Consider the following 22,500-nt stretch of genomic DNA (forward strand, 5'->3'; position numbering starts at 1 on the left):
CACCAGTGCCCTTTCCATTCGAATCTAGGACCTACTTTGAGGGTTCTGTGCTCACACAGGATTAAATCGGGTAATCCTTACTCATGCAAATATTAGCCACCATTAGGAAGGTTTTACTTTCGATGCTAGGAAGTGAAATCCTTGTGTATGTCTGCACTGCAGTCCCTGGAGCATTGCACTTCCTGCAAGCTTTGAACTGGCTTGCTCAGATGCCATAAAGCTTTCTAAGAAACTGGAGAGCCAGCACAGTGGTACTGCACTGTACCTGTGAGCCTTCCAAGGGACAACGTCTGCAAGGGTGGCAGCAACTCCAGTGCAAACACAACCTGCACAATTCCAAGGCTAAGCATACTCCTCCATATCCATATTCTCCTCTGCCATCAGTCAATCCAATAAAAAACATCTCAAGTCACAAGTATTAGGTCTTCTTCCCTTAAAGAGTATTATTTGAGGATGGAAAAGGAAAAGGCCTTTGAGGCACCATACCAGCTGTTTAACAACTGTCAGGAAAAAGGATGTTTGTCAAAGGCACAGATACATTTTAGTTATTATGTAACAAGACATTGCATCCATGATTTTTCTGTCTTCTACAGAAAATAGTCTGTTTGATTTGATTTTCAGGGATTCAACCAGAATGCAGGTATATTTAGATATGATATGCTTAGATATTTGAGATTCTCCCACATTTCTAGGAATTATTCAAGTCAATTCAAGAATTGATCCCATTGTATTGTACAACGTCTTACCTGCAGCCAGAGCAGAGAAGTCTAGTAGTCTGGGCACATGTCTAGGGAGAGGGGACAGACATCAACACACCCTGGGGCTCAGGAGAGATCCTTTAACCTCTTTGCCTTGGTTTCTCCATCTGCAAAAGAGGGTAAAAATGAGACCTGAGTAAATATTATAAAACATGTAATTCAAAGTAAAATTTTGAGTTAACAGCATTAGAAACACGTAACTGCTTTCTGTTTTTTGTCTGTCTGCAAAATTTGGAGCATATGTGCTGTACCAATATTAGCATGTCTTCACAGTCAACATCTAGAATGAATGCTTAAATATTCATTGACTTCAAATTTCAAATTGAAGTTTGAATTGACATTCATTCTGTAGATGTAACAGCATCAACCATTAATCAGGGAATAGAAATAATACCACTCAATTTATATAATCTACATACTGTGGTCAAAATGTATACTTCTAGATATATAATCTCAAAATTTTAAAGTATTAGCTGCTTAAGTAGATCATGTGGTAAGTCCCCTCCCTCTTCTAACTGGCTGATTTATGTAACTGAGCAACCAAACAAAAATTCTGAGATGTATGTTCAGCTGTAATGTTCAAAATTTACATTGTGTATTGAATCAAGTAAATACGTAACTCATGCAATCAGGGAACAGAAGAAATAACATGATTTAGGTAACCAGCTATGACTATAAATTTATAAATAATCAAAACAAAAAACTCTACTAATAAAGATTTTTAAAATGCATTATTCACTGAAGAGTTCTGTAAGTAACTGCTGAATAAATACTTTCCACATTCACAAGAAAGGAAAAAATCCAAAATGTACCCAAGGAGTCACTGTGACTTGTTTGTTCAGATCTACCTACCCAGTTATTCTTCCCTCCCTTCCTCCCCCTTAAACTACACCTATATAAATGGAAATTCAAAGCCTATAGTTTCTAATGCACTCTTTGTGGATTAGTTAATTTTTAGGCAAGTTACAGGAGTATCTAAGGCAAACATTTACATTTACTAAAAGGGGGAAAAAAGAAATATGAAGTTACCAAAATCATTATAGCCATTATTTGAACAGAACATTTCAACCCTGCTGACTGCTTGCATTCCTTCAGCTCTGTCCTGCTGGTATCTTTTCCAGCCCTTTTTTAAAACTACATTCATACAGATACCATTGACCAGCACAGCAGTCACTGAGTGCATTTCTTCCCTGTAATTTCTTTGTGTTGCCCCAAAATTTTGCACTTGTCAAATAATGTCCTGCTTTCCTCAAGTTTTTGGTTACTGTGCAGGTTTTAGAAGTCTTAATCTTCAGGGAAATTCACTATGGTAAAGAATGAGAAAAGAAAGGAGGAAACATGATTTAAAGGATTTTGTGTCTTCTACTTAAGCTCCAAGAGAGATATTCAAAGTTTGAAAATGCAATCTCCAGATAAAGGTAAAAGCTCCCGTGTTATGTCTCTGTAAACCAGAACACAACTGGCACTTAGCAAGTTGTCCTGTCTGCTGATGGGAGCAGCAGGGATGAATCTGGCCAGTCCACTTGCACTTCCCTTTCTGAAACCAGTAATAAAGTTTGAGAGGGGTTATTTTTAAAGCAGCTCTTAGAGTGTTCCAGCTCACTACTGTCAGCTTCAGATTTCAAATGCAATTTGATTTATAATTACATTTTAAAAACTAGCATTAAAATAACATTAGAGGGGTCATAATCTGAACTTTTTAATAGTTAGGCACGTAGCATATATTTAGAAATGGATCTCCAACAGGATTCATCTGGAACATATTCTGACTGGAATTCCTTCCTTCAGCCATTTCAGTACTCTGCTGAAGCTGGTGTGCCAAGAGGCCATGGTGGAGCACTGTATTTCAGTGTTGCTTCAAATGGAAACTGACTGAAATACACTGCTGAGCCTTTGCTAGTCAGTCTTTTCTTGCATCACAGTCAGACCCATGTTTGTAAACACCAATGGGTGAGAAAGTGCTGGAGAATCTGGAATAAGGCCTCTGCACTGAAAAGACACGTGTCACATGCCTTGAAAAATCCAGATGGCTCCTTTGCTACTGAACCTTGAAGCCACTTTAATTTTCTTGGCCTCTGTGGCACAGAATGATTTGAGGGCATTCACCACATTGAGTAGTTCTTAGAGGTCAAGTTCTGCTCCTGCCAGCCAAAACACACGTGCAGTGAAAAAGTGGCATTCCCAGCAACTGTTCCTACCTGTCCTCCCAGCTGTGCAAACAACTCACTCAGGCACTCAGGCAACCTGTGCCTGCACCTCCTGATCACAAGATGGGCTTCAGATGGGGCACAGGCTCCTTGCAAATTTTGCCTTGTTCTCCAAGTCCAACCCTCTGATAAGAAAACTTTATAACTATTCAGTTCTACAGTGGTACCTAACTATAACTTCAGAGGCAAAAGGCAGACAAGGAAATCAGTTTCTGAACACTAGTGCTGAAGTAAATGAGCTAGTAAAAAAAAAAAAAAAAGCCTGTGCCTTAAAACCAAGTTTGAAATTTTATAGGCTTTTACTCCATAATTTGTACTTGTGCCTTCTGTTATTTTTAAACAAATCTAATTTCTTACAGCTGTGAAATTTACATTTTAAGAGTGTCTAGTGGCCATGTGCATTAATTACTTTATTGTAATATTTTAATGAGTTTGGGGTTCAACTCTGAAAGAATCCTTCTGAATCCCTGCTTCCCCACAGAATTACACCAGAACCTGATTCAATCACAACTTCACACACCCAGGTCCAAACCCTGATGGACTTGCACAATATTTTCAGTTGTCTTATGAAATCACTGAACTTTAAAACTGGTTCCAGATTTTCGGACTTCTCACCAAAGCAGCATTTCCCTGGTTCAGGAGCAGAGCTAGGCTTTGAGGAAGTTTTTATTTAGAGCTGGGCTTGCTGGCTGAGCTTCATCTCAATGAAAGGAGGTAGCAAAATGCAAAGTTCAGCTGTGACAGTTCACATTTGGGCCAATCTTGTTCAAAATGACACACAAAGATGCAATTGCTTCCATCTCAGCATATATGACATAAAACCATGCAGGGCTAAAAGATTAACCTCCCTAAGGAGTACCTAAATTCACCAGGGCAGATTGAAATGCACTACTGGAAGACTTCCACCTTTGTAAGAAAACTGAAAAGTAGTGCAGTATCCATACTCCTGCCACAGTGTCCCCTTTATGGATTTTAGTGGTTTGTGTCATACTAAATTATTTTTTCTTCATCTATGAATGTGCATAAGCAGTGGTGGGACATAAGTAAAATGAACCCGTATTTTTCAGGCAGTTTTCCAGAAGGATTTAGTGCCTGTCCTTGCACTGCTCCAGGTGCAAGTGCTCATCTCAGGACTGAGGCAGAAACCTACAGATCATCAAGGATCTCCAGAATTTGAACTGAAGAGATAAACCTTCTTACAACATCCAGTGCACTTTAATTCTCTATGAATAAGCTAAAGATGCAAATCCATAACGCACTGAACAATGGGTTCAAGTACAAATACAGATAAATGCAGGGACTGACTGTGTTTAGCTGACTGTGATAACAGTAAGAGGTTCATCAGCTGTCAAGTGCCACCACACACGCTGCACCCACTGAGTCATGCTTGGAAATCTGACCACTTTTGTCCCCAACTCTCACCTCTCTTGGCTAGGGCAAATGCAGAATTGCAACTTCAGTGAACTACCCAGCTTTTTAAAAAGCATGTTTTTAAACCACTTACAATAAGAGCAACAGTTATTATTCAGTACATGCTTTTTATCAGATTGAAGATAAACTTTATTATAACTGGTGGAGATGGTATCAATGATTTGTGGTCTATGTGAATTCTGTAATGAGAAATGGTAATCTGTCTTGGGGCAAACAATATTGTTCTGTTTACTATGCAATTAGCAATATTAAGTCAAGATTCTATAACTGATAGCTGAAAATAGGGGGTGGTAGGAAGAAACTGGAAGCACTGGGAGCTGTCACAGGACAATTATCTGAGGTCTATAAATTATTTATGGTACTTTAGCCTGACATTCTCTCTCATCCTCCAAAAATCTTCTTCAGTGCTCCAGAGATGCTCGCTGTAAAAGTATTGAGACTGTCAGCAGTTTGGGGCAAAGCCAGAATCTCTCCTTGTTCTGAATACTGAACATACAGTATAGTGCAAGAATTTCATTTTCAGAAAAGAATCAATAAAATAACAAAAAATCCCTCAAAAAATGAGTTTTACTTTAAAATAATGGACCAACGAGCATGACAAAAAAAGGTGAGACCTAACCTCTGATTCCTGTCATATCTGATGATAAATAAAGACAGAATATTTCCCCTGCATTTAATCTCTTCTTTATTTTTATAAACTGAGTCCCACACCTTTGTGTGACCAAACCCCTGCAGAGTTTTACTTTAAAATAATGGACCAACAAGCATGACAAAAAAGGTGAGACCTAACCTCCGATTCCTTTCATATCTGATGATAAATAAAGACAGAGTATTTCCCCTGCATTTAGTCTCTTCTTTATTTTTATAAACTGAGTCCCACACCTTTGTGTGACCAAACCCCTGCACTTCTTGTTTACTCTTAGATCAGCCTTAAGCTACCACCATATGGAGCTGGGAGCACCACAGACAGAGCAGAAACAGTCCTTAACTAATGGTCAGAGTAAATTGTGTTGGGAGTCAAGTGGGGCCACTCTCAAGTGGCTGGTTAGGAAAAGGCCTGACCTATAATGGAGCTTCTGTGTAAAATAATACAATTTTTACTTTACATTGTAAAGGACAGAACTGTAAGTATGATCAGCCACAGAAATTTCACAGCCTTTTTCTAGTCTGTTCCTTGCTGCACACGTGCAGTCCAGCCCTTTTGGCTCTGGTTCTGCAGCAGTAAGAATTTTGAGATTACCTCAACAGGAACTCAGAGCTACAGCACAGAGATTTCACAGAGAACAAGCAAGACCTATAAAGTGCTATGGGCCTTGCTAAACTGATCTTCAAAAAAAAAAAAAAAAATTAATCAGATGATCACATTCTTAAAGTAGCCAATTCCATTTGTAGCTCTCTGGAAATGTGATGCTCCCCAGAGAGCTCCATTGCACCCAGCAGGCAAAAGCCACATTTAAGGCAGCATGACACAGCAGCGCTCTGGCAGACAGGGTGCCACAAGGAAGGGGCTGCTTCTGGCAGCCTCACAGCTCCCTCTGCACCCTTTTCCTTAAGAATCGGTGCCTTAAATTCCCATATACCACTGAATGACATCTGGCTGATCCCGAAGATTAGCAGCTTATTCCACCTTTGTTCTCTGCCTTCTTTTAGGAGGAGCAATCAATGACACCACAGCAGGCAGAACCCTCCGGCACAAAAGCTAACAAAATTGTAGAATGCTTTAAGGAATGATGTAAAATTTAGCAGAGTTAAGGAAGGGTATTCCCACACAGAAACTCTGTATAAATTCCAATGCTCCGTGGAAGGGCTCTCAAATTCACTTGACTTTCCTGCAAGGTAAAGCCAGCATCAAATGACTGCAAGAGAAGCCTCTTTAAAACTGATAAAAGTACCAACAATTTTAATCAAATGTGGAGTAAATTTGAGGGTCTCCTTTGCACAAAATAACACGGAATCAGAGTTTCACAGCAAAAAAAATCAAACACATACTGTAAAAATAAATGGGAGGGAAAAAATGAGAGGAGTATAAAATTCATGTTTCTGTACATAATATCTCAGCAATCGGCAGAAGTTTTGCACAAACTTCTACTTTACAAAAATCCACTCTTTGGAGGGAAAAACACTCAATAATTGGTATTTATAGGGCTTCATTTCTTTTTCTGAGGAGATCCTGGGTCAGGTCATTCTTCTTCACTATTGTTCAAAATTTATTCCCAGATTAAGAACTTCTCCTATAAACAGGTATAATAATTTTCTCCAGAAAGCATTTTTTTTCCTTTCAGTAATTGGCCTACTTAAATGTTTTAATGGAACTACTGACATACAATAGCACAAAAGGTCCTCTCACCATAATATGAAGTGAGAGATGAGATTTCTAAAAACTTTTGTATGAAGGTGGTCTAGGATTGACAAAAACTATAAACTATCTTTAAAGGTCATAAATTAGTACTCTCTTAAATGTAATTCAATCATTCACTGATATAGGAGCTTGATTCTATTAGTTGTCCTATGCATTTTACAAAACAGAACTCCATTAACATTATTCACTTATAGCTTCCCTCTATAAGTGGATATTCTGCTCAACAGGCTTTAAATAGATTTTTTTTTTCCCCTGAAATTGCTATTAAGCATACTTTTACTCAAAGGGCAAAGTAGGCATAGGATTATGCTTGTACTTCATGCAAAGGATACATTTTCAGCAATCAGAACCACATTCCTATGAAGTAAAAATACTCTATATAAGCCGATTGTTTCTATCCCTCCTAACCTTGCTCAATAAGGACTCTATTCTGATCTTTTGGGTTGCACACAAGTTTTCTAATTTGGCTGAATAAAGGTATCTTGTTGGGCAGATCCATGAGCATATTCTGTGTCTTGAATTCTGACCTTGCCATGTTCAAGGTGGATCTCAGTTATAAGAAGGAAAAAATACTTAAAAAAAAAAATCCTGATTTTTTTTTTTTTTTACTTTCTTCAGTTAAGGAATACATTATAGAAGTCCTGCTTTTACATACCTTGCTTTAGAGAAACACTAAAGTTATAAACCTTGCTAAAGGGACCACAACACATATATAGCCACAGGATTTTTTGGAGCAATTTGCCTAACATGTAGTTACACTTCAGCCACAGAAACATCTACTGTAGATCATACACCTCTGATTTCACATTGATTTTACAGTGAGCAGTTGTATGCCCTCACCTCTCTCAGCTTAGATGACTCCATCCTGCACATGCAGAGGGGCACTGTGCTGGGCCAAACCTCACATCCCACCAGCAGTCTCAAAGGATTTCACCGCCCTGCAATGCTGAGCCACACACCGCAATAATCTGACACACGAACAGACCCTGACCCATTGAGGTGCTGCAGTTGCAACAGCACAATCTGTACATAAAATATGCATATGCTGAGAGCCAAATCCTCTTTCAGCTGGTTACCATATTCTGTGTTCATGTCTTACTGCTTAAAGCAGGACACATGGCAGAAATCCTACACTGCTGTTCTCATCGGCCACGCCAATCCCAGATAATCAAGTCAGGGCAGACACTCTTTTCTCAGAGGAAAGGGTTGAATTTTATCTGACCACCAGGCTTCAGCTTGCACTTGAGGTTCTAATTTTCTTCTGGTCTTAGCCCATTTCTGTCTTGCTCTGGCACACACTGCCCTAATAAGTACATTTATTACCTCAGTAATTCCTCTGAGGGCTGTCTTACTTTCACTTTATATCTGGACTCACATAAGCATCTCCCCATTTTACAAGGAAACATTTATTAGCCTCTGATAGGAGCTTCCTGTTCCACCCTGCAGAATCCCATTGTGTTACCCTTCAAAAGCAGGCTAACAAGTTGCACCCCCTGGGCGGCTCTTGCTCGCGGTGTTTGAGTGCTGGCTGTGCAGCAAGACAAGGAGAAGGCATGGAGTGGCATGACCAGGCATCCCAGGTGGTCTTCCTGGCCTGTTTGCAGGCCTTTACTCAGCAGGACACACACAGAGTCAACACAGGGCCCTTACAGAGTAGCACCTCTCACCAGCTACCAGCCCTGGTCACCCTGCAGTTTCTAGGGTACCCCATTCATGCTCCTGTTCGTGCCCTTGGGACCAGTGCAGAAAAAACCTGTGAAAGTCTCCTTCACCCAAGGTTTCCTCAGCTATGAGGTTGATCTTATTACTTTGGGACACTTGAACAGTAGAGGGTAAGCCTATTAAATCATAAAAACAGGGATTTCTGCTGTAATTCTTCCAGTTCACAGCTAATTATTGTACTTGAGAGCTGCTCATGGGATTTTTTTCCAGGTAGTTGTGGATCATCACTGCTGCCAGCACTGGGTCACCCTGCTGGTAGGGTTTCTAGGGTGCCCCATTCATGCCCTTGGGGCCAGTGCAGAAAAAACCTGTGAAAGTCTCCTTCACCCAAGGTTTCCTCAGCTATGAGGTTGATCTTATTACTTTGGGACACTTGAACAGTAGAGGGTAAGCCTATTAAATCATAAAAACAGGGATTTCTGCTGTAATTCTTCCAGTTCACAGCTAATTATTGTACTTGAGAGCTGCTCATGGGATTTTTTTCCAGGTAGTTGTGGATCATCACTGCTTATTCGAGGTCCACCCTGCAAAAATCCTCAGTGTAGCAACTATTTGGTAAAGTTGGTCCTGTTCAAAAACTGTCCAGCATTCCAGTGCACTGTTACACAGGAAACATTGGCCATGATCCCCTCCAACCACAGCACAGACATATCATCAGAGGAGGTAAAAAAGTATAATCGCTAGAAAAAAAAATTTGCATGGATTTGCCCCAGCTGTAAGTCTGGGAACAAGAAAAATATTTCAATGCACTGTCTATTTTGCTGGAAACCATGTGAAGTCTCTCATCCACATCAGCCTGCTATTTTTTACTTCTATGGGAGCAGACAACATTCGTATTCAGCTGCTCGCTTATAAATAAAAAACATTTTTACATGGATGGATTGGAGTGGCCTCTTTTTCCCCCCCTCTTTCGGTTCCCATTATTTTATATATTACACACATGTTCTGTCAGCGGAGCTCACTTTGTTATCTGAAACATCTGTGGTACCCTGCTGTGGAGAAGGCCAACACTGCTGCTGCTGTTGCTGCCTGTCTTTATTAGCCACTGATTTGCTGATGCCGTCCTCCGACGGCTCCAGTTGGCCTCCGCAGCGCCGGGGCCGCTCAGCACAACTGGGGGGTTCTGTGGCCTGCCAGAGGGGTCCTGCAGGTTCACAGTATGGCAGTTACCCTCTCCAGGAGGGTATGAAACCAAGGTTCCATGTGGGAGTTCATGCAAGCACTGGTGTTTGTATTTCTAAAGAAATCTCAGTGAATTTACCTGCAATGCCATTGCAAGGAGGCACATCCTCCTCAGAACGAAAGGAACTCCCACCTGAGGCTCTCCTGAGATCTGGCTGTCGAGCAGCTATAATGTTTTCTCTTTTCTTCTTTTTGGCCAAGTGCAAAGTTGCCTGGACTGATCTGCTTTGCCTTATTTTCAAGTGCAGTTTACAGTTAGAATCCTGACATACTGCTCAGTCCCATGAAACTCCCTGGGATCCTACTGTTGCTGAAAAGATTCTTACCTAAGGTTTATAAGTATGGATTTCTTATGGAGTAAAAAAAAGTTTTTAAAATATCAACTTAGATATGAAAATATGTACATGTTTCTTAAATAACATATTTATAGATAAGATATTCAGGTCACCTGATAGGAAATGAAGCCATTTCTATGTATTTTATACATGTACTTTCAGCAAGCAATAGCACTTCAGTAAAATCAGCTGAACCATTTCCCCTCTGAAAAATCAAAACCCTCTTATCTTCATATGGATTTCTTATGCAACAGATGAGGGGAATATACATTCCACAGAAGAATTTGAGAGATGATTGTTAAACCACAAAACTTAACAAGAACATTTAGGGGAAGATGCAAGAACAACTCACGAAAACACTCACATGGACCAGATTTCCAGCTGATGGCATTGCTTCTGTGGGTCTACTGTTTTAAGAAACTGCTCTCTAATACAAAGGTAAGACCATAAGAAGTTAAAGGCACTTCCTTTCTTTTTTAAAGAAATCTATTTATCGATGACATAATAATCTGAGCTGAGTTCTGACTCCCATAGGTACACTCAAACCAGCTTTCTTGTAGATTTTTCAGATCTCTCAAGGACTGGGAGCCTGATACAGAGAAAAATTATGGTATGGAAGCATCACGTGACTGCTGTCACAGATCTTTTACATGCAAGTCAGCGTGCATATGTGGCCAATTCAAGATTCCAGATTGAAGACTGATGTGGAGATAATTATAAAGGAAAATAAAACACAGCTTTTGAAATAACACCCTGTTTTCTTTACAAAGTAATTGATCACCTAATCCCAGAAAGAAGGTTGAAAAGTTACTATATAACAAAGTGCTAGTAGCAGGCATCTTGCTATATCTTTCAGGATCAAGGCCATGATGACAAGGATTGAGAATCAAGAAAATAAATGCCACAGAGACATCTCTTCCCTCCTCAGCCCCATTTCCCTTGGAGTATTACTTACTTTTAAATTTGGTTTGTTTATATTACATAGCTTTAGTGCCCCAAAACATCTAAACTCTGTGCAGAAACAGGAAGGATCTTTCCATATTTAAAATCTGAACCTCATTTCCTATCCCCTGAAAATAACTGAGATACGATAGCACTGGTCTCCAAAATAATTTTCAGATTCCTCACTAACAACTTGGCGTACAGTAGAACAAGCTTCAGAACTGCTCCCTGGTCAATTCATTGTGTTTCTTCAGAGCAGGAATAATCATAGTGTCACAGGTTTTCCCCCCTGCTCCAACATACCCCCAGAGGGAAAAATGGGAAAGGACACCATTGCTACTGCTGCCACTTGCTGAGGACTGTCTAGAGAATGTATTTCAAATTCTCTGGAGGCCAGGAAAGTCACAGATGTTTTTCACTACCAGAGAAGTACAAAGTACCTCAGCAACAGCAAAGATCTGATCTTAAACTTGCAAGATAGCTCTTATTTGGAGGAAAATGCAAGGAAGGAATAAAATTAATGTATAGGCATGATCAAGTCCAAAATTTGGAAGATGAACTGAAAAGTCAATTATCTTTATAAATTTTAAAACTGCAAACAGTTTCAAGCAGGACAGTTTTTCAATCTCTCCAGATCCTTCTGCAGGACATATGTACAAGATAGAAAAAGACTTTACATAAAGAAATATGCTAACTTGAAGATATTTATGGTTGTGGGGAAAAGAAAAAAAATTAGTGCAGTGTTATGTTGGAATGATAGTAATTTCTCTTTTACTGTTTGTGTATGTCACCATCTATTGTTACACAGTTTTTTAACATTCATCTGAATATTTCATCCATGCAAAAATTAGTCCCAGCATCTTTTTTCTGAATAATGTTTGGCGGGCATTGCTTCACAACTGCAAACAATCCTTTATTGCTATTGAGTGCTACAGTCAGGCTTGTTCCACACTGGAGGTTAGAATCTGATCCTAAGTCCATTAAATCACAGAGTCTTTTTAAAGTTTAATCTTGAGAGGATTTGAGTTATAAACAAAGGACACTATACATGGGGAAAGAAACAACAGAAAACTATGAACTTATGACATTAATGCAACCTCAAGTTCAAATTTTGTGTGTGATTTAGCAAGAAAATTCTGAGCTTTCAGCAGCAGCCTATACACCCTGGCATGTGGGCAAAGCTAAATGCAGCATTGATGATCATATCCAAAACACACATATGGATCCCATTTTACTATAGACGTGATTCTTCATGTGCAAAACATGTGTCTGACTGGTTTTATTTGGCTTTTTAAGATGTGTTTCTTTTTCTCTGGTGGGGGCAGGGAGCAGAGGAGTAAATAAACAATTTGCATGGTCCTTGAATATACATTATCTATGAAGAGAACAGCCTGGGATTCAAGGGCAGGTAAAAAGCCTGGACTTAGCTAAAAGTATCAATTTCAGCAAACAACAAGTGCCGACAGAGAGAAACTTAGTCCACTCTACATCTTTTGCAACTCACTAATCTATCCCTCTCTATAATTGCTAGATAGGAAAGGGAAAAAGGGCTCCAGATGCTAATAACTTGGAAGTGGTAATTAGAGGAGTCCACATTACTGCTGCGAGACTCCCATCTTCCCTTGATTACTGGAAAGCAATTTTTTTCCAGTGGGTCTCCTTCTCACTTCTAAAACAAGCAGCACTTCTGTGTTCCTTAGCCCCATCTCTGTCTCACTAAACACATCAAGAGGAATTTGATTGGGCCCAGAAAACTTCCTCCACCTTCCTTAACATTGGAGGATGCTCTGTTTCCCATAGAAAATGTAGGAAAATATCCACAAGCTTATAAGGTGACCTAACAGGAAAGTACTACAAGCCCCAACTTTTAGCTATACAAGATAAAAATTGCCTTCTGCAGCCCCAGCCTGAGTGTGACAGAGAACAAGAGAGTCTGCTTCCCTTGTTTCAAAGGGTAACAAATATCTTTAAAGGCTCCTTGAGCATTTATAATCTCTAGGATCACAGAGACAAAGTAAGTCTGGAAGGGGTCTGAACATCGCATGAGAAAGTAAAAGGAAAAATACACTTATCACAAAGAGGGAATGCATTTGTATTATTATATTGAAATAGCACAAGGCTACAATGACAGGCTATAAATTTTTCTCTTGGACTGTAACCAATATTTTCCATTTCAAGTAACAACAGTGTAAGAAAGAGCGACTCAGAATTAATAGGAATTACAGACATAAATTGGTAGGTACTTAGGTGAAAAAGAACCTCAAATTCAGCTGCTGTTAAAGGAGAAAAGGTTAACTAGCCCTGTGAGCAACCCTTGGACCCATTTATACTGCTGACAAAGTGACCAAGAAGGTATGCTTAGATTTTAACAATGCTGCCCATCTTTATAATTCTCAGATTCATAGCCCAGAATGTTGCAGTGAATATTTTGGCAGTGAAAAGCATCTTGTTTCTATGCCTGAAATTTAACATTAAACATAACACTAAACCTAATCTATGTTACCGGATAATAATAGCAGTGATAGTAACTACATGGTTCTGCAGTGATGAGAATTAAGTTACAGAAATTTTTCACTTCTACTTTTTCTGATTTGATATGTCATTTCATTAAACAACCATGAATTATTGAATATTAATAATTTTAAATCAGTGTTGTGCCTTAAGATATACACTTACAGACTATTAGTATTTTTCTTAACCATTTTGTTGCTGTGACTGGCTATTGAAACACTGGCTGCTTAGTTAGAAAAAATTAAAAATCAACCAACCAACCAGGCAAACCAGGACTGGGCTGCAAGGAGCCTGTCAGCCAAAGCCAATGCACATTAGCTAGGCTGGATCCACAAGAAGAAGAATTTTTCCTCCGTTTTAAGACTCATCCTGCATTTGGTTTGGTGCGTGTAAATCCACGTGACTTTCTGACAGGTCCATCAAACCTTGAGAGATAAGTCTTAAAACTGAAACTAAACCTGGCAAGTCCACTTTTTTTCCCCACTATACAGACTTCTAAAAAGAGAAGGACTGCAAATATTGTAAAAAAAATAAAATCAATGCAAAGTGGTTTAGCACAGGTGTTGCTGTTATTGTGCTAGATTTGGAAAGCCCACACATTCAGCACACCTTCAATTGGCACACCCAGCTGTGTGAGGTGGTGGGCTATTGTTAGTTTACAGGTTTGCAATAAAAAGCATGAAGTAATATTGGCAAGCTCAGGAGCTTTTTTTTTTCCCTTATGATGTCTCCCTGCATCTATTTATCTAGTTCTCCTTGCTTTGTTTCTGCTTTTATATTCAGCATATTCAAAAAAGGGTCAGGAGAGGTTTTAAAGATGTAATGCCACGCTCAAGCCTTTTGAACACTAAGAGAAAACCTCAAAAGGTTCACGCATAAAGGAACAAAGATATAAGGATAGCTTTGAACCTAAGGGGCTCTCTCACTGCAAGCAAGTGCATTGCCAGCATGTCACAGGTGTACACCACATGAGCAAGTGAAAAAATAAAATGCCTTTGTGAAGGGGTGTGATGCTGACGGGTCCGAGTGCAGAATGCATTAATCCCAGGGTGAGCGCGTGCATCTGTTAGATATTTATGTAGTTCCTACTAGTAGTTTGTACAGATATCTGAGCAGGTGAACGTCAACAGCTTTGAGACCATATGTTAAAGGGAGGCTGGGAGAGGGTAGGGAAGGCCAGCAGGCACTCTGTGTCTGACAGGAGGGCAGGCACCCCCAGCCTGAACATGGCACTCCGGGGCCAGCCTCACTCCTGCTGCCTGAGCTGTGGGACAACAGCAAACAACTCAGCCTTCCTCTCGACTTCCCCCTCCTTGAACAAGAGTTACTAAATGTGACCACGCAATGGCGATTTTCTTTCATGTCCCTCTAATTTCTTTTTTTTTTCTTCATGGGGATTAAGTAGAATTTTTTTAATGTATTCAAAAGGTTTGTTTCGCAGAGCTGCATTAAAATAATTTTTAGATGTTGACTTTAGTTTGTTGGAAGACAGAGTGAAGATCTCCGTCTCCTGGTGGTTACAGGAACACACTACAGCAGGGAAGAGCCAAGGCCTGTCCCTTTGCCTGATTCAGAAATTGTTTTATTCTTGTTTTTATATATTAACTCTGAGACACTCGGGTTCAGGGTTTCACGAATCAGAACCCAATTCATCCCATTTCCCAGAACAGTGTCCTGACCACCAGACTGCACTCCTGGTAGGTATATGTATAAGCACAATTGAATGCAACCTGTTTTCAAAAGAAAAAAAAATCAGTTTTAAGAAAAACAATGCACTTTCAAAAAGTGAAATTTTTTCTATAATGTTTAGTTTCTCTACTAAATATCCTCAGCAAGGAACTGTGAGAATTCATTCATCTTTGAATGAATTTATAAAACATGCTGAGAGGTCTCTGGCTGAAATGCATGAGGGTTTTTTTATGATTAGCACAGAGTATTAGAACCCAAAAATTGTCAGTTTATACACCCCTTTAATCTAGATCCCTCAGTTACTGCTAGCATACATGACTTTTGGGAAACTAAAGAAAAACTGTTTTGATAGTAAATGTGAATCTTCTAAAGGAAGTATGTTAGGAAAATTTTCCTTCAAAATAAAATTTTCTGTAAAATGAAGAAAACAAGTCTCTCAAATCCCCTCCACTTCAAACAGCCTAGAAACTACCTTGAACCCTCCATGGTTCAAGTTTCTCTCAAAGGTAAGGGAATCAAAAACTAGCTTGGGAGTCCTCTAAGACCCTTTTGCTAGAGGAGTAATTCCACCTTTGAAAATATTGGTGTGATGAAATGAATTCATCAAGAATTGCAATTTCGTTTTTGATACAGGTCCACAGACACACACAGAGCTGCAGAAATGTGCCTTTCTCACCCTTCTGAAGCACCACAGCTTCACTGAGAACCTTGCAGGGAGGATCCACGCACAGGGCATGGGGCTTGTAGTTTAGCATTGCCCAAACTCTGCTCCCAAACATTACCAGTCCACAGTAAATCCCATGAATTTCAACAGCTCCACTGAGACCGTTGCTAAGTGCTTCTGAAAATATCTAATCACACCTTCCCATCCTCTTGTACATCTACCTCTCACAATATCAGAACACACACTCTGTAGTAGCCCTTTTCAATTTATTTCCCACATACTTCCCTTGCCAAGAAGATATTGTTCATACCTCCTCCTTCACTGAGTAATTAACTTGTTCCAATCCTTGGAAATGAAACACTCACCCCTGCTTTTGCCCCAGCCCTCAACAACCTCTCCCAAGGCTCCTCTTGCAGCTCACCACCCCAAGGAGTGGGGGAAGACACACCATAACTGCTCTGTGCTTGGCACCTGGGAGGGAATAATCACTTCTCTTTTATTTCTCTGCTTTACTTTAATGAGGCACAGTTAATAACAAGGGGTGTGAATAAAGTGGTGGTTTACCCACCACCCTTGTTGGAGTGCCCCTCACTCCAGCATCTGGTCAAGAGTGGGCAAATCCCAGTGTTGCTCCGTGGAAAGGCCAACATCAGGAATTACATCTCCAGCGTGTATTAGAAAATATTAATTGAGATTTTTAATTTGGGGAGTTGTGCATTGCATGGCATCTGTAAAATATGCCCCAAACATTCTCAGGACTATGGCTCAAAGAGTTTGATTAAAATTGACTAAGATCAGTCTCTCATCCTTCTGTTTAAAAAATGAGAATTCATTTATGCAGTTTAATTCAAAGATTTATATATGATTAAAATTACTATAAGATGTCTAGCTTTTCTGCAATAAACTGCAATGGCCATCAAAATATTGATAGTCATTGGTAAATTACTTCTGGTGTTTAATCAATGTTATTTTTTTATCATCCAATTTCTTCTTCAAGTCGGCTTCTAACACTAAACTACATTTCATCAAGGTTGGTAAAATGTTTAGAAAGGAACAGATGTCAGAATATGGGGATTGCCAATAACACTGATGGAAGCCAGTAATTTCTTTCCTGTCCAAAGGCAAAAGAATGAAGAATAATCTAGACTGTATACAATAATACAAGATTTACTACAACATTAATGGCTATAAAAAGTAAAAGTATACAAAAGCTATCTCCATTTTTTTCAAGCCATCACTAAGGGCAGTGTTTTTCAATTTGAGACAATTTTTACAGGAAAATGAAAGGTCTATGTATTCTTAAACCTTTAAATATCCATAAAATACAGATGAAGACACAGGCTAGCGTTAGTTGCTTCCAAATATACTTGTATATTAGTCTATTGTGCAAGTTAATAATTTTGCCAAATCTCAAAAAATGTGGATGCAATCTTTCCTTTAAGAAAGCGGCTCAGCTTGTTATTTACAGATTGTAACATTTACATAAGAGTTTGGTTTAACAAGAGATATAAATATAGATAAAACCCTTAGGACTTCATTCTTTAAACTGCCCTCTAAAAATCTGCCCTACAATTTGCACACTGAATTTTGTGCAGACTATTCTTGGAAGCCTTTTGTGAATTAGGGAGAACTGACTCGAAACAGGGGCTGGTTAATCACAATTTTGCAAATTGTACGTAGCAATCATCCTCACATTGTGAAATTCAGATCTATAAAATGCTGATGTTTTAAAGCTGAAAAATAAATAAGCTAAGTAGGAGTACTTTGCTAAGGAAGAAAAAAAGAGTAGAAGACCCTTTGCAAAGAAATCCTTAAAAAAAGTAATAACTAGAGTAAGAGAAGTGGCATCATAAATAAAGTGCATCTCCATTCCAGATCTCAACTGTAAGCCCACCCTGGAAAAAACATTACCAGCTGATTCTTCCTGCCCCAGTCTCATGTCAACACTCACCTGACTATACAAAACTCCTGAATTGCTAAGAATAAACCCGGGAGTGCAGTATTTTAGAAGGCTCCTGTATGTTCACCCAGCACCTGGACTGGTCTCCAGGGGAGGCAGGGCTGGAGGAGCTTCACCCTTCCCGTGCCCGTCGCTGTGCCCAGGCAGAGCTGCTCTCACTGACACCACTGGAGCACCCACTGCAGCCACCTGGACACCACACCTTACCATGCATGCTGAATGCAAGCACGTGACAATAATGGCTGGCAGCTAAATAGTTTGAGGGAGAAGGAGCAGAATTTATGTGGAAAAGACGATACCTCAAAGATTTTTTGTTTTGCTTTAAGTTGCAGCTAACGTAATTTCAGCAGCAGCTAACTCAAAATTCTTCTTTTCCACACAGGTTTTGCAATTCCTAACATTTAGTATAAATGAATGTCTCTTTCTATTTATTTTCCTTTATCTCTTACAAAAGGACCTTGACAAACTGACTGTTTTGAGTGTACAAGGATATGCTGAAATTCATGCAAAATGTTACCAATATCATTATAATGACCAGACCTTTCCACTGGGGTTCAGCGGTGACACAGTGTGTGTCAGTCACCTTCCTGCCATTCCAAGCCCCTTCACTATGGACACAAGTCACAAACAGTGGAAACTCTGTTTTCCTGACGTTGATCCTCCCCAAAGGTCAGGTTTCTTACCTCAAACATTCCAGCAGTTGCTTAGACTGCAGTTGAGGAATTTTGTGTAACATTGCTTCTAGAAAGCAAATATTTATGTTAGTAAATACCATTCAAGTATTACTGTTATACAGGTATTCTCATTAGCAAACTACTAAATAGGAGGAAGAGAATTTTAAACTAAATGGATAAAAACATACTATATTTGTGTATTAAACAAACTTAACCATCTTAATTGGCCATGCTAAGTGTTTTGTCAAACATGAAGTCTGGCTATTAACTATTTTTATGGGAATTAATGTTTTTACAATTACTACAAATTCAGAATTCATACCTTTGCTACAGAGAGCAGGCAGATGCAGAAGGCCCTACTAATAGGCATTACCAGGATTTCATAAAAGTAGTCGTCAGGAAAAAAAAGAAAAAGGAAAACAAAGGACCCACAGGAACCTTATAGGGGGATGAAATAAGGAAATTCCTCTTGAATGGGAGAGCCTTACATTCATGCCTGGCTCTGAAAAGGTAGTTCAGGGATTTAGCTTCACACATGATAAGTGAATATCCTGAACATCAGGCTCAGTTATTCTGGTAGAGCACATTTATTCACCCACTCCTGCTGGAGTTACCCTTTTGTTGTCCTTTTCCCTTTTTTAATTGAAGAAAGCATTTAGCCTACAACTTCATCATTGCGTCTGAATGTCAAAAGGAAAAGAGTTCAGGAATCTCAAAGTACATATTATTTATTGAAACAGAACAGCTTTAGCAATTTTGGCCATCAAAACAAAACTTTTTAATAGATGGAATTTGTAAGGGATGAAAAGAAAACTCTCCTTTTAGTTCCATCCCACTACTCAGACTGTAACCAAGATCTACAGATCTTTGTTTCCTCTGCTTGTCACTTTTGAGGCCAAGACTGCATCAAGTTCCTATGTTACTTATTAATTCAAAATAAACCTATTTTTAAGGCCCTGACAGATGATTTCTCTTGTGATAAGGGAACAGGGGGCACTCAAAGCAATGAAGGGCAGTAAGTGGGAAGGAGTCTTTCAGGGACAGGATCTCGATAATAAAAGCTCCCATAAAAACTTTGGAAGATTCTTGTTTGTTATTTTGAAGACAACCTGCCTGTGAGTCCAGATGTACTCATCCAGACTTTCAAACACACATTTCAATGTGATCTGAGTTTACATGTAAGATGGTAAATGAGCTATTCATCATCACACCAAATCATCTTAAATATCACCTGAGCCATTTCACTTATTTGAGAAATGTTGGCAGCTCTGAAGTTGAAAATACGGTATATTTCAGAGGCAAAGTGCCCGAGACTGGATTTTTTAATTTAACATAATGAAGCCAAAAAAGTGATTTATTCCTTGTTTGTTACATCCAGTTATGCTGATAATTAGGCAAATGCTTTGCCTCTATGTTCTTATTACCTTCCTGAGTATTTCTACTGAAAGATTTTACTCTTCCTGCAGCCCAGCTTTTATTCATGATCTGAGAGCATTGTATTTTCTATTTGTTATTATGTTTTAGGCAAATATGTTTCAGAAACATAATTTTAGTGTGGATTCAAAATTCAGACCTCTTTAAAAAAAATAATGATGTGTCTCAGAATCCACACAGGACTCCAGCAGCGGGTGATTCACAGTCCCAGTGCACTGGGGTTGTGAGCAGCAGCCAGCTCAGGTGGGGCACAGGGCAGGTACACAGAGCAGCCCAGCAGTGTTTGATTCTGTGTGTTGACCCAGACATTAGGATGTTTACTGTCTGCATCCCACTCCTTCCCTCCCGGAAAAGCTCTGCAAAACCAAACCAGCTCACGACGTGTCAGCCTTCTGATGGCTACATCAAGCTCTGTCTCTCAGCATTTCCCTACTGCTTGGGAAGATGTGACCTCGTGGCTCTAACAAATCACACCAACTGCCTGGACAGCACAAGCAGACATTCCTCCTCACGAGCCCAGAGGCTTTCAGGGCAGCATGAGGCATCTGCTTGAGAAAACTGCAGGCAGTTGCTTAGGAGCAGAGGAAAATGTTGCTTTACAGTCCACTATAATTTTATTTTTATTACTACTACTACTTAACAGGAGTAGTTTGGAATGACTATAGTTGCCTGCTCAAAGCCAAACTCTTGCCAGATGCTGCTGCTCACAGTCCAACCCGAGAACAGCAGAACTTCCTGATGCTGCCTCTGAAGGGATACAGACCTTGATTCCATGAGCCAGACAGACTCAAGAGATACTACGAATTAAAAACAAAATACTCCTAAAAAAAACCCTAAAAAACTACAAATCAGTATCCAGGTATTTTAAATTATCCCATAACTCCAATAAGCAAAAGAGCTTGAAAATGTCTCTCTTTGGAGACAGTTTAAAGTATTTTTTTGGCTATATCCACAAAGGAAAGAGATCCTACCCTTAAAGTTTTAGAACACTATTAGAAGATCCAGATGAATTAGCTTTATCAAGCCATTTAGAAAAGTTTAAGGAAAGTAACCATAGGAATAACACTTTCTCTCAAAACCAATGAATATCACTTAAGACATGATAATGAGCTTCAAATTTTAAAAAGCTTTAACACTTTAAAATATTATAAATTATATAGACAATATAGGGAAGTGCAATGAGAGTCACCAAATCTGCTTTCTCCTCTGTGATTCTCATGGCCCAGTGTCTCTGGCCTCACTGCACTTGTGGATTTGAAGCCATCTCCTGCCTTGGACCAACCTGGAGCAGGTCACCAGCTGCAGCTGTGCCTGCTAACTGGGGTCATTTTAAGTTTGTTTTGAATAACTTCCCCTGCTTACCGATATTTTTAAGAAATTGAAATCTAAAATCTCTGCAGCTAGAAGTGTACAGCATGCAATGTGGGCAGCATAAGAAAATTTGAACAGACACAGTTTTCTTGGTTCCCTGTTAGGGGAATGAGAAAGAGGCACATTACATCCATTATCTGTCCTTAAGTGTTTTTTGTCAAATTTTGACTCTGCCGCCATTCTTCAGTGACAGACATTAGGTATGACACTTTTTGACACAATGTCAATAGTGACATCAGTAATATTTGACACAAGGCACATTGGGGTTATTTGACACAGACAACTGGATAGCTCAGGGCACTGGAGATCCAATGCATAAAGAGTTATACCTCCAAGTCACCAGTGGAAATCCAGCCCAATGTTTTCTAGCTGCTACCAAATGATGCCTCCTCAGAGTCTTATAGAGGAGGAGTTTGGGTATATTGAACAGATGTCCAGAAAACAAAATTCAACACAATAAATTACATTAATCTGTGCCCTATGTTGAAACACCATGGAATGAATAGTCAGTGACAAAGCTATTCTTCTACTGCTATCTGTAATTCCTTTTAAAAACGGTTGAATCCCAAAGGAGACATGGGAGGATCAAATGAGTCAGAGAGCACTACAGCTCCAGTCTCCTGAATAAGATTTCTGTCTCAACAGCTTTCAGTCCCATGGCTTTCATTAACAGTTAAATACACTTAGGGGAAAATACAAATGTGAAATCTTACTTTCAATGATGTGTTTTCCAAATATTTCACAATTGGCTAATACACAGGACTCACAAATGCTGAACAGAAGCAAAATGAATTGCAGATATGATCACTCTAGAATTTCCTAGAGTGCCACAGTCGTGATTAAACAAAGCACTTCTACCTACATCCAATACAGCACTCATGAAAGACCAGAGTCTTGCAATATTTATTATGCATCTGGCTGAGCTCCCAAATCCTGCATTCAGCCCTGAGGTCCATTACTCACACCCTGGAAGCTCTGGACATGAGCAGAAGGAGGTGTTAGTCCTGGGTACACATGGAACCACCCAGACTTACAAGGACAGTCACCTGCCCAAGGCAGCTGGGCGCTTGGAGAATTTCATATTTCTAAGCCAAAGACTAAGAAATCTAAGTTCTATTCTAAGTCATCTGAGAGTGCATGAATCTTCTTTTGAAGCAGATGTTTTACATTTTTGTCTTACTCTAAGGCTATGCTTGTGTTCAAACACCTTTAGCACATGCAACTTCATGGGAACAGGACTTCTTTAAGGAGCAAGGTAATG

At 39.4% G+C, this 22,500-nt stretch overlaps 1 protein-coding gene across 2 annotated transcripts in view; it reads right to left on the reverse strand.

Annotated features, from left to right (window-relative positions):
* ZNF536 (zinc finger protein 536) overlaps window positions 1–22,500 on the reverse strand; it is a 344,241-nt gene that overhangs the window by 241,361 nt on the left and 80,380 nt on the right. For both annotated transcript variants that reach the window (XM_039696586.1, XM_039696577.1), the window contains exon 4: window positions 747–865. The gene's annotated coding sequence lies outside the window, so the exon portion shown is untranslated. The remainder of the gene's footprint in view (window positions 1–746; window positions 866–22,500) is intronic.

The sequence above is a fragment of the Passer montanus genome, unplaced genomic scaffold, assembly GCF_014805655.1.
Source record: "Passer montanus isolate IOZ18808 unplaced genomic scaffold, ASM1480565v1 scaffold113, whole genome shotgun sequence".
NCBI classification, from domain to species: Eukaryota; Metazoa; Chordata; class Aves; order Passeriformes; family Passeridae; genus Passer; species Passer montanus.